The sequence below is a fragment of the Silene latifolia genome, chromosome 6, assembly GCF_048544455.1.
Source record: "Silene latifolia isolate original U9 population chromosome 6, ASM4854445v1, whole genome shotgun sequence".
NCBI lineage: Eukaryota > Viridiplantae > Streptophyta > Magnoliopsida > Caryophyllales > Caryophyllaceae > Silene > Silene latifolia.
The window spans coordinates 28,294,626-28,306,975 of NC_133531.1; the positions used below are offsets into that span (position 1 = coordinate 28,294,626).

Consider the following 12,350-nt stretch of genomic DNA (forward strand, 5'->3'; position numbering starts at 1 on the left):
CGGTAGTAAGGGTCGATCCGCAGGGAGGTAGGGAGATAATAGTTGTTATTAATTCTAGTCTAAGGGTAACAGTTGTGGGGGGTTTTGGAGTGGATTATGTCTAAGTCTAAATGCATAAATAAAAGGCAAGTAATAAAAAGAGATGTAAACAATAATAAAAAGAATGCTAAGACGGTCGGTTCACTGCAGCTACGACGACGGTATCTAAGTAAGTCTGATAGATCACGATAGGTGGGCAAATAAGAAGTCCTCTCGGTCCATTCTTAACTAGTAGCGCCTCTCACCTATGCTCGGGTCCCTAGGTCTCACTAATACTAGCTCTCGCCCGAAAAGTGATTCCTAATGCCTAAATTACTTATCTTTCGATCTTAGCAATTTAGTCGTCTCAATTTATTAATCTATTTTCCCTCCCCTATCTCTCGATCTTGTGGGTCGGTCAAATACTAAGCATTTAACAAGTCTCCTCTCGGTCTCGTTGTCAAACATTGCAATTAAAACATTGAAACGGTGCTAATCTATCGCGCGTCAATCGATCGACCAGCTGGTTACGATCGATCGACCAACGTCGATCGATCGATCGACCGATCTAATCAATCGATCGACCAAAGGCCGACATCGGTTTACTAATCTACGTCGTCTTCGCCGCAGTCCCCTCACATCTTAGCACGGGGTTTCTAGCTACGCATGATGGAATTGATAACAACAACTAAATTAACAATTAACGAATACATAATTAAACTAACCAAGCAATAGAGATGCAAAGAACGAAATATTGATGGCTTTGGGAACTAATCTAATCAATTCTAAACTACTAAAATAATAAACTTAAAGACTGAAATTATGATTGGGAAATACCAAATCGAAGGCGTAAAGGAAATCCGGATGCAAAATAGCGAACTTTATTGAGGAACTAAAGTATTTGAACTATGCTAAAATCGAGACCTAATGTCTCTCCTCCAAACCGATTGATTATTCGAAAACATAGGTTAGTTTATATAGGAAAAATCTGCGTAACCTTTATTCCTAACCTAATCACAATGGGCTTTGGAATTCTCGATCTTTTAATTTGCGATCGACCCGTTGTTGATCGATCGACCATAAGCCTCGGTCGATCGACTAAGTAGCAGCGAACAAGTAGCTACCGGAACCCGTGGGGTGGTCGATCGACCACTTGGACCATCGATCGACCAACACACATCATGCACTGCATTCGACGAATTCTGCAGCGCGCACCGATCTTAAAACAGCTGCCATTTCTTCGTTACTTGGTCAAATCAGGCGTTCTACACGGCGTTGGAAATATAAGAGGATAAGCTTTCACCTCCAATTAGAATAACTCGATTATCAGCTCTAGAACTCGAGATATAACCATTTTAAGCAGCCTGCAATGTCGAGAAGCACTTCTTCGCTTGTTAAACTCGTACGCACCCATGCTTTTGCTATCTTTAGGCCTTGAAACGCGCACCAAGTTCGCTTCTCGAGTCTTTACTCCATGTCAAATGCAATGTCAATTACTTAGGGATGGATTCGGCTCGATTTCCGCTCAATTCTTCATATTTCTGCAATAATAGACAAAAACACAAAAGTAGAGGAAAATAGGGAAATAATGGCATATATTGCACATTTGAGCTCTGAAATGCGTGTAGAATAAAGTGTGAAACATCATATTTTAGACACGCATCAAATCTCCCCAAACCAAACCTTGCTTGTCCCCAAGCAAGAACTAGACTCGATCTAATGACCTAATGGAACGAGTTCAATCTCAGAGCGAATTGTCAACTGTAAAGCCTAAACCAGTTTAATGCATAGCCAACAATCAACTAGTGTGTGAATCATGCAAACGAATTATAAAGTCGTTAAAAATCTGAACCGTCAATCGTAGAGGCTTATCAAATTGGACTCTCGGTCGCTCAAATCTCTCATAAGAACGGTGAATATGTGAAAGATAGAAAGAATTAAATTTGTAAAGACTCTCACCTAACTACGACCTATGAAGACATGCCAGCAATAAAATATGAAAATGATCTCTATAACCGTACATATGCATTCCAACCAACAGATGACCAATGACACATGCCGAGGTATAAATATGGAAATGTGAGGTATGGGTAAGAAGAGGCAAAACAATTATGGAAAAGTGGAGGTACAGGTGATCAAGCTAGTACCAAAACGGAACCAAATGGCAACATCCAACTACTTGCTCATAAACAAACGAAACGGTGCTATAGCAAGCACAAAACTCACAAACTCCAAAATAGAAGTAATCAACTAACTCCCCATAAGATATAAATAAAATATGGGAGCAAAAATCGCCAAAAGATAAAGGATTAAATTATGCGAATATGATTTCTTTCTTTCTCACGATCCTCGGTCGATCGACTTACGATGTCAGTCGATCGACCCATTTGAACAGTACATAATCTCTTTTTTTTTTTTCTTTTTCGAATCATTTTTTTTTCATCATTTTTTTTCTTTTTCTTTTTCTTTTGTTTCTTTCTTTCCTTTTTTTCATTCTCCCAACAAAATCTCATAAGAGCATATGCTACAAAAAACGTAGTGACAATCCCAACAACTATACTACTAGCTTGACAAGGGCAGGCTGTCTGTAGGATGTAGTAAATGGGACAAAAAGGGATATTTTTGGCAGTGTGGAGTTATTGGGCATAACGAGAAAAGGAAACCTCTACCACATGTGTCAGCAAACCACAGACCGAATGCATACAGGTATTAAGTAGATCAAATTCATATTCATGCAAATTAAGGAGACATGTCTCATAAGGAGCACTACTCACATTCCTAGATAAACCGGTCATGAATGTCACCAGTTATAGGCTCTAAAACTCAGAAATATGATGTAGGTTGCCAATTTTCAAAGTCAAGTCTAAAGTTCAGCAAATAGTTCAACGAAAACTCGTAGATATGCATTTACGATTCTACTAATAACATGTTAATCTAGCAGGGCTCAGGCAAAACAGGTGCAAAAGCAAAATCATCATGGAAATACTACCGTTCCGACTCGACCTATATGCTAAAATAAACGTGCATTTTATGGAATTTTTTTGAATTGTTTCAATTTTTTTTTTTTTTTTTTTTTTTTTTTTTTTTTTTTTTTTTTGAATTTTGTATATTTATAAGAGAAATGAAATAAAACAATGCAAAACAAAATTAAACGTGAATGCAAGCAAATGATATGCGACGCAAAACCCTTCCCCAAACCAAATCGCACAATGTCCCCATTGTGCAAAATCATGTAATGAAAGAAAAGAGAATTGGGAATTTGCGAGAAAATAAACAAGACGTGAAGGAAAGAAATCAGGAACTCACAAGACTTTAAGCGCAGCAAGGGAAACCTCCCCAAACCAGCGTGAGCTAGGAGGTTTCAGTAGCCAGCAGTGCTACCAATAAGTACCTGAAAGACAATTAAAAACCACGCATAAGATCGAGAAAACAATTTTGGGACGGTAAAATTATGTGCAAAATGAAGAATATGGAAGAAATCAGAAATAAGACGGAAAATAAAGTGGAGGGAAGACTCCCTCAATTCCGCAAAATGATCAAACTCAGCAGGGGAATGATCGCGAACAGTGCATAAGAGCGAACTTGGTCGATCGACCACATCACCGGTCGATCGACCAAGGTGAAAGGAACAGTTGCTCCGGAAGCTGCAGACGATCGATCGACCATAGAAGGCGATCGATCGACTGGGAAAACCGCTGTAACTTCAGATTTCTTCGAATTAGCTTAATTACTCGAGCTAATGAGGTCTTCAAGCCTGCAAATGCACAATGATACGCGCCCAAAATTGCGCAAAACCCAAAGTAAAAGTCTATAGACGGAAATTAAACTAAGCACACACTAAGAGTTTTTATTTCTAAAAAACTATGAGGTTTTATTCAAAACAAAAACAAAACACATCCGGGTTGCCTCCCGGCTAGCGCTGGTTTCAGACAGGTCCCGCTCGACCTCTTTTTCTTCAGTAGCTCACTCTAATTGAGCCCAATCAAAACAACTCAAGGCTCTCAAAGAACCTATCATACATCTCGCGCATGTGCTACACAAAAGCGTAAGTAGCACCATAAGATAGAAATAACATAGGAAATCAAAATGTAAAAGCATTTAAGCCTAACAAATTTCCTATGGCAGCTCCTAAAATTGTCCACAAAGTTATTCTGCCCTCCAGCTAAGAGCGGAATATAAAAGCTCAAGTTAACCGCAGGTGATAAACAAAGGAGCTCTGTAGCATTTGACTCAAAAATAACGCGAGTAGAATTAAGGTGCTCAGACGGGTATGAACTGTGAGGTGGAGAAGTCTGGTCATCTAAAGGAGAAGGTGGATAATCATCCCAAATGCAGGGGGCGGTAAAGTCAAATGGGTCAATCGGGTCCTCTATAATAGGTTCATCTATAATATCGTCATACACATCCCAATTAACCTCAAGACTGTCAAAATTTCCCTCCTCACTCTCCTTATCGCTAGACTCGTCAAGTTGGAGATTCTCAAAGAGATCCTCCAAATCGACCTCACTATCAGTGCCACAATCATAAAGGGGTTCTAAACTATCCTCATAAAAAGGATTGTCAACCACGCTAATGGTCTCCTCTATGTCTCACAAGATTTCCTAGATCGGTTTCTAAGGTCTCACCCACCCCCTCATCCGAGTCAACATGAAGAGAAAAAGTAGGTTTAAGAGATTCAGTAGCAAACCAATTAAAGAATTCTAATACCTCAATGACGGGGATTCCTTCAAAATCCCACTTACCTATAGACTCGAGGTATGCTCGCGTAGGGTCATTCATTTGCCGGAAAATGGTGCAAAAGATATTTGGAGATCAGATAAGGCATCTCGTCCTGGGGCTCAATAAACTCCCAAAGTCTAGCTAAATAAACACCAAAGATTTCGTTCTCTTCCTGCGGAAAACTCGGAAGGAACGACATGAGAACGGTCTCAAGGAACCGAAGTTCCCAGAGACTAAAGAAAGAAAGACTAAAATTAAAGACAACTAAAACTAGCGCCTCCCCGCAACGGCGCCAAAATTTGATACCTGTCGAAGTGAGTACCAAAAATAATATTTATAAAACCAAACTACTACTAGCAAGCGGTAGTAAGGGTCGATCCGCAGGGAGGTAGGGAGATAATAGTTGTTATTAATTCTAGTCTAAGGATAACAGTTGTGGGGGGTTTTGGAGTGGATTATGTCTAAGTCTAAATGCATAAATAAAAGGCAAGTAATAAAAAGAGATGTAAACAATAATAAAAAGAATGCTAAGACGGCTCGGTTCACTGCAGACTACGACGACGGTATCTAAGTAAGTCCGATAGATCACGATAGGTGGGCAAATAAGAAGTCCTCTCGGTCCATTCTTAACTAGTAGCGCCTCTCACCTATGCTCGGTCCCTAGGTCTCACTAATACTAGCTCTCGCCCGAAAAGTGATTCCTAATGCCTAAATTACTTATCTTTCGATCTTAGCAATTTAGTCGTCTCAATTTATTAATCTATTTTCCCTCCCCTATCTCTCGATCTTGTGGGTCGGTCAAATACTAAGCATTTAACAAGTCTCCTCTCGGTCTCGTTGTCAAACATTGCAATTAAAACATTGAAACGGTGCTAATCTATCGCGCGTCAGTCGATCGACCAGCTAAGCCAGTCGATCGACCAACAGTCCGATCGATCGATCGACTAATCCATCGATCGACCAAAGGCCGACATCAGGTTTACTAATCTACGTCGTCTTCGCCGCAGGTCCCCTCACATCTTAGCACGGGGTTTCTAGCTACGCATGATGGAATTGATAACAACAACTAAATTAACAATTAACGAATACATAATTAAACTAACCAAGCAATAGAGATGCAAAGAACGAAATATTGATGGCTTTGGGAACTAATCTAATCAATTCTAAACTACTAAAATAATAAACTTAAAGACTGAAATTATGATTGGGAAATACCGAAACTGAAGGCAGAAAGGAAATCCGGATGCAAAATAGCGAACTTTATTGAGGAACTAAAGTATTTGAACTATGCTAAAATCGAGACCTAATGTCTCTCCTCCAAACTGATTAATTATTCTGAAAACATAGGTTAGTTTATATAGGAAAAATCCTGCGTAACCTTTATTCCTAACCTAATCACAATGGGCTTTGGAATTCTCGATCTTTTAATTTATGATCGGACCGTTGTTGATCGATCGACCATAAGCCTCAGTCGATCGACTAAGTAGCAGCGAACAGTAGCTACTGGAACCCGTGGGGTGGTCGATCGACCACTTGACCGTCGATCGACCAACAGCACAGATTTAATTGCATTTCGACGAATTCAGCACAAGCACACCCGATCTTAAAACAGCTGCCATTTCTTCGTTACTTGGTCAAATCAGGCGTTCTACACGGCGTTGGAAATCTAAGAGGATAAGCTTTCACCTCCAATTAGAATCACTCGATTATCAGCTCTAGAACTCGAGATATAACCATTTTAAGCAGCCTGCAATGTCGAGAAGCACTTCTTCGCTTGTTAAACTCGTACGCACCCATGCTTTTGCTATCTTTAGGCCTTGAAACGCGCACCAAGTTCGCTTATCGAGTCTTTACTCCATGTCAAATGCAATGTCAATTACTTAGGGATGGATTCGGCTCGATTTCCGCTCAATTCTTCATATTTCTGCAATAATAGACAAAAACACAAAAGTAGAGGAAAATAGGGAAATAATGGCATATATTGCACATTTGAGCTCTGAAATGCGTGTAGAATAAAGTGTGAAACATCATATTTTAGACACGCATCAGAAACAATTGCATTGGAATGAATAATTTATTATAAATACAAGATGTTGTGATTTATAATTGGTAAAATATTTTGGTACAAGTAATTGTGAATTACTAAGTCAATTTTGTATATGACGTATTTTTATTAATACGTTGATTTTTAATATGTTAAAAATACACAACATTTTTTACATGACATGTTAAATGTGACAAATTGACAAAATAATGTGTAAAATGGATTTTCCATTTTACACTAAATGGACCGAAATTATGGGGAGTATTAGGTATATATTATGTTAATTATGTTAGTAGTAAACATAATGATGTTAGCCTAATACTAGCCATGCATACCTACACAATCTTGTGAAGACCACCTTGTGCATGAATTGGCCATTCTCTCCCACCCATACCCGGTTTTTCCACCCTCCATGCAAAGAGTTTTTGTCTTATTTTTGAATATAGACTACTCTTGTAAAAATCATCCCTTTTCTTCCTCCTCTTAGCCGAATTAAGAGAACCAAAATAAATATTTTGGGTCAATTTTTATTTGAATTAATATTGTTCTAGTATTAATAATATTAATTTTGTTAAGAGTATATCTTGGGTATTATTCCTTGGGAGGAATTCTATACTTGAATCCTTTGTTGAGTTTGTTCATCCATTTAAGGAGAGCTCAAGAACAAGTAAGGAGGAGATCTTACTTGTGCCCAATAATCCGAAATATCAATGTAAGGGTTGATGATTTCTTCCTTATATTCTTTATTGTTTGCATGCATAAGATAAATGTTTAATTTTATGACTAAATTAAAACCATCACATATATGAATATGTCAAGTAATGAGATAAAAATTTCTAACATTTTAGTGCATAATTGGGTCATTTACTATCTTTAGTCCTTTGTTTTGCATATTCTTTGAGGTTTTGTTTCCTTGGTAGGAGAGGAGTGCAAACCTTGCATTTTCATGGCAAAATAGAGCTAAATTGATCGAATCTAATGACCAAGCATCAAAGAGAAGATAAGACTAGAAGGCCTTTGTACATATTACAGTAGATGGGCAATGATGAAGAAATCTTTGCATCCCCGACTAAATCCCGGAGGATTATTGGAAGAAGAAAAGAAGAAAAGAAAACTGTAACACAATACGCCCGTCCAACTAGGCAAGACGCCCGTCCAATATGTGAGGAATCCGAGCGTCTTTGCCAGAGCGACGCCCGTCCAACAACGCCACAATCCGCCCGTCTAGCCTATCAATCCGCTCGTCCAGCCACCAGGAAATCCGCCCGTCCCGACACCTTGGACGCTCGGATTCTCTTACAGTCCCACACGACCTGTTCTTCCCTCCATGAAAGATGCGCATATTTATGAAAGACCGGCAAAAAGGAGACCGGCATCTCTTTTGAGAGGAGCGATTCCTGAAGGACTTAATCGTCATTTAAGCCCTTAGTAAACCCTAATTTGTGTACCTAATCCCCACTATAAATACCCCATTAGTCTAATTAGATAATCATGTTCTTCTTATCAATCTTTAGTGTAGTTTATATCATTCTAATCTCTTCTTAATCTTGTAATCGACTTCTAATCAAGTATTAATACAAATCTCATTTCCTTAATTTCTCTTTTGTTCATCTTTTATTTTGGGTAATTGAAGATCATTTGGGTTATTATTGGGAGATTGACAACCTTCCAATCAACCATCAAGTACTTCTATTATTCTTTGCTTTATTTTGGAATCATTAGTAGGTATAATTCTCTTAATCCCTTTTTAATTATTGTTAATCATCTTCATTTATTCATCATGTTTTGCTTTGTTAATGTGATTGACAACCTTGTTAACATGTCAAACTTGATAATGAGTGAGTAGTTTCCTTAACTAGGGTTAATGGGTAATTAGGGGAAACCAATATGGGGGATGATTCATGCTTAATCTAATATGTTTTCATAGTTTATTTGCCTTGATTGTTGTGATCTCAACTTATGCACATGTTATGTTTGATGAAATGCGAGCCTATGAATCCTTGCATTTTTTACCCATCACTTACCTTTTCAATGAGACTTGTAAGACATAAACCAACTCGAGTCTCATTAGACCATGCATATAGTTGAGTAGGGAGGATTAAGTCAACTTGTAGGTGTTGTACAATCTAATCGATTCGGCTCCGGGACCCAAACCTTCCTAGGATTGTAAGATATAAACCAACTCGATCCATCACAACAATAATTGCTTGCTTATAATTTGAGAATATGTTTGTATGATCAATTCCCATGAATCCCCTATGAACCCATGACACCCTAGTTCTTTTAATCATTTATTTACATCTCTTTTTAATCATCTTGCTTGTTTACTTTTATTGCTATTTAGTTTAGTGATCTTCTCATCTCAACCTCAAATCGTGACACCCCTAGACACCGCTACTTGCAATCGAAAATCCTACATCAATACCCGTCCCTTGGGATCCGACCTTTACTTGCCTCTTTACTAATAGTAGAGTTGTTTGTGAAGTTATAAATATTGTTTTGGTCTAGGTGCTCCTAACGAAAAGTAACCGAAAAGTAAATCTCCGAGTGAGAAAACCCGACCAAAAATGGCGCCGTTGTCGGGGACGGTGTTAACTTGATTTGATTTTCTTAGATTGTTATTAGTTGTGTCTTTCTTTGCCTTGGGGAAGTAAAACTCATCAAGGTTTGTTCTAATTATTTTCAAGTTGTTTTATATTTTTCATGTCTAGAAGATCATAAGGTAACTTGTTACCCATTGATCACGAAATTGAAAGGACTTTGACAAACAATAGAAGACTTGCTAGAGGTACTTTGAGAGGTATTGGTGAGGTTGTAGATATTCAACCAAACACTATTGAGTTCATCAACCCTTTTGCAAGAGAAGGTGAGGAGAATTAACCCAACACAAAATCCAACACAAAATCAACCCACAATGCCTAAATTATCATCACATTCCGTACCAACCGAGGAGAACCTACCCAATGGTACTCCCACACCACAACACTTAACCGGAAATTTCATTGCCAAATCCGCATTTATCCAATTAGTCGAAAGAAGCCAATTTGGGGGGATGCCTAGTGAAGACCCTCACTCTCATATGGAGACTTTTTGTGACTATTGTGATGCTATTTCACAAACCGGTGTGACTCAAGACCAAATTCGATGGGTCTTATTTCCTTTTTCTCTAATCGGCACCGCAAAACAATGGTTGAAGAGCCTTGATAAGGCTACTCTTCGAATTGACTCTTGGAAGAAGTTGGCTCTAGCTTTCTACAAAAAATTCTACCCTCCGGAAAAGACTAACATGCTAAGAGCTCAAATTACGGGTTTTAAGCAAAGGGATGAAGAATCTTTGTATGAAGCTTGGGAGCGATTCAAAGGAATTTGTCGCTCATGTCCTCATCATGGACTTAGCGAGTGGTTCTTGGTACAACAATTTTGGAACGGTCTTTATGAATACTCGTGAAACATTCTCAACATGGGATCAAATGGTATGTTCACCGAAGTTGACGATAATCAAACTTGGAACAAGATTGAGGAAATGGCGGTCCATAATTCACAATATAGTAGACCTCGCAAGGCTACTAGAAGAGGAAAGCATGAAGTGGACTCTATTACTCAATTGGGTGCCCAACTTAGTGCTCATAATGATACCATTAACTTGAAATTTGAAAAGGCTATGGCTAAACTTGAAGAAGCCTCAAAATCACCAAAGCATCATGTTAATGCTATGGTAGCATCTTCATCAATCCCAAGTGGGATATGTGAGAATTGTGGAACTTTGGGACATGACCAAAGTGAATGTAGGGGAACTAATGAGCAAGTGAATGCTTTTCAAGCATACAAGAGTGGTACCCCTTATTCCAACTATTACAATGAAAACACCAAATTCCACCCAAATCTCTCATACAAAAGCCAAAATGTTCAAAACCCTCAACAAACATACACCCCACCTCCCATGAGAAACCAAAATCAAAGACCCTTTTACAACCAAAACCAAGGTTATCAAAATCAAACTCCATACAATCAACAAAATGACCAAGGTTTTGATGTTCAAAAAGCGGTCCTCCAAATGCAAAAGAATCAACAAGAATTTTTCACTAAAATGCAAAAGAATAGTCAAGCAAAGGATATCACCATCAACAACACCCTAGCCCACACAAAAATGTTGGAAACTCAATTGACCCAACTAGAATCTTCAAACTCTCAAAGACAAAAGGGGCAATTACCACCTCAAAGTAATCCCCCAAGACATGAAACGGTTAGTGCCATTCACTTGAGGAGTGGTACGAGATATGAGGGACCGAAGAAGCAAGTTGAGGATGAAGTTGTGGAAGCTAGTGACAAAGAAGAAGTTGTGCAAAACTCCAAGGAAGGAGAATCAACAAAAGAAGAAGTTTCAAAGAAAAGTGAAGAGAAGGACAAGGAGAAAGAGCCCATCATGATTAGACTACCATTCCCAAGTCATCAAGCTAAGCCTAAGTTTGATGACCAACTTGGAAAATTTATGGAAATTGTGAAAAATTTGGAAGTCTCGATTCCTTTCACGGAATTAATCAATCATGTGCGCCCGGCCTATGCAAAGTACATGAAGGACATCCTTACGAAAAAGAAGTCGATCCGGAAGCTTGAAACTATCGCCTTCACTAAGGTGAGTAGTGCAATCCTTCAAGGGAGTTCACCTCCGAAACTTAAAGACCCGGGAAGCTTCTCAATACCGTGTACCATTGGCGACACCACGATAAACAAGGCTTTGTGTGATCTAGGAGCAAGCGTGAGTGTTATGCCGTATTCGGTTAGTAAAAGGCTAGGGATGGGAGAGCTTAAATATACCAACATCACACTCCAAATGGCCGATAGATCGACAAAGACACCGTTAGGGATATGGGAAGATGTTCCCGTGAGAGTTGGGAAATTTTTCATCCCGGTGGACTTTGTCATCGTTGACATGGAAGAAGACTCCAATATTCCGATTATTCTCGGTAGACCTTTCTTGCACACCGCGGGTGCGGTGATAGATGTGAAGCACGGAGAGCTTACTCTAGAAGTGGGAGACGAGAGCATAACTTTCAATCTTGACAAGACCATGAGAGCTCCCCGTTTGCATGAACCATGCTTTATGGTTGATCACTATAGCCGGAAGGATGATAGGAACAAGTCGGAATTTTAATGGAAAAATAAAGTTGATGAAGCACCATTCAATGAGGAAGGAAATAACAACAAAGAAAGCTTGAAAAGCTCACCCATGACAAGTGAAGAGGATGGCCTCATTTGCCAAAACAAGAAAGAAGGAGAGTTGTCTCTATCAACTCAAGAAATTTTTAATGATCAAGTAGACGAAGTTTGCGGTCTTTGGGATGATGAGTTCGAAGGGATATTCAGTCCCTATATTGGTAATGTTATGAACCAAGACCGTCATGGAGAACAACAAGTGCAAAGACCTATTGAGGATCTTTATCATGATAATGAACAAGCTTTTGACTACTTCTTCAAGGTGTTGAGTAACATCAACAACACCTTGAACATGCCCCCTTGACATCTCACATTGGATGAGAGTTTGGTGGAGTCCTCCCTAAACCACCATTTG

At 38.9% G+C, this 12,350-nt stretch overlaps 1 non-coding gene across 1 annotated transcript; it reads right to left on the bottom strand.

Moving 5' to 3' along the window:
- Positions 1–10,067: 10,067 nt before the first annotated feature.
- Positions 10,068–10,174, bottom strand: LOC141588899 (small nucleolar RNA R71). The gene has a single exon (XR_012519865.1). It is a non-coding gene; the product is annotated as a small nucleolar RNA R71 (small nucleolar RNA).
- Positions 10,175–12,350: the final 2,176 nt, after the last annotated feature.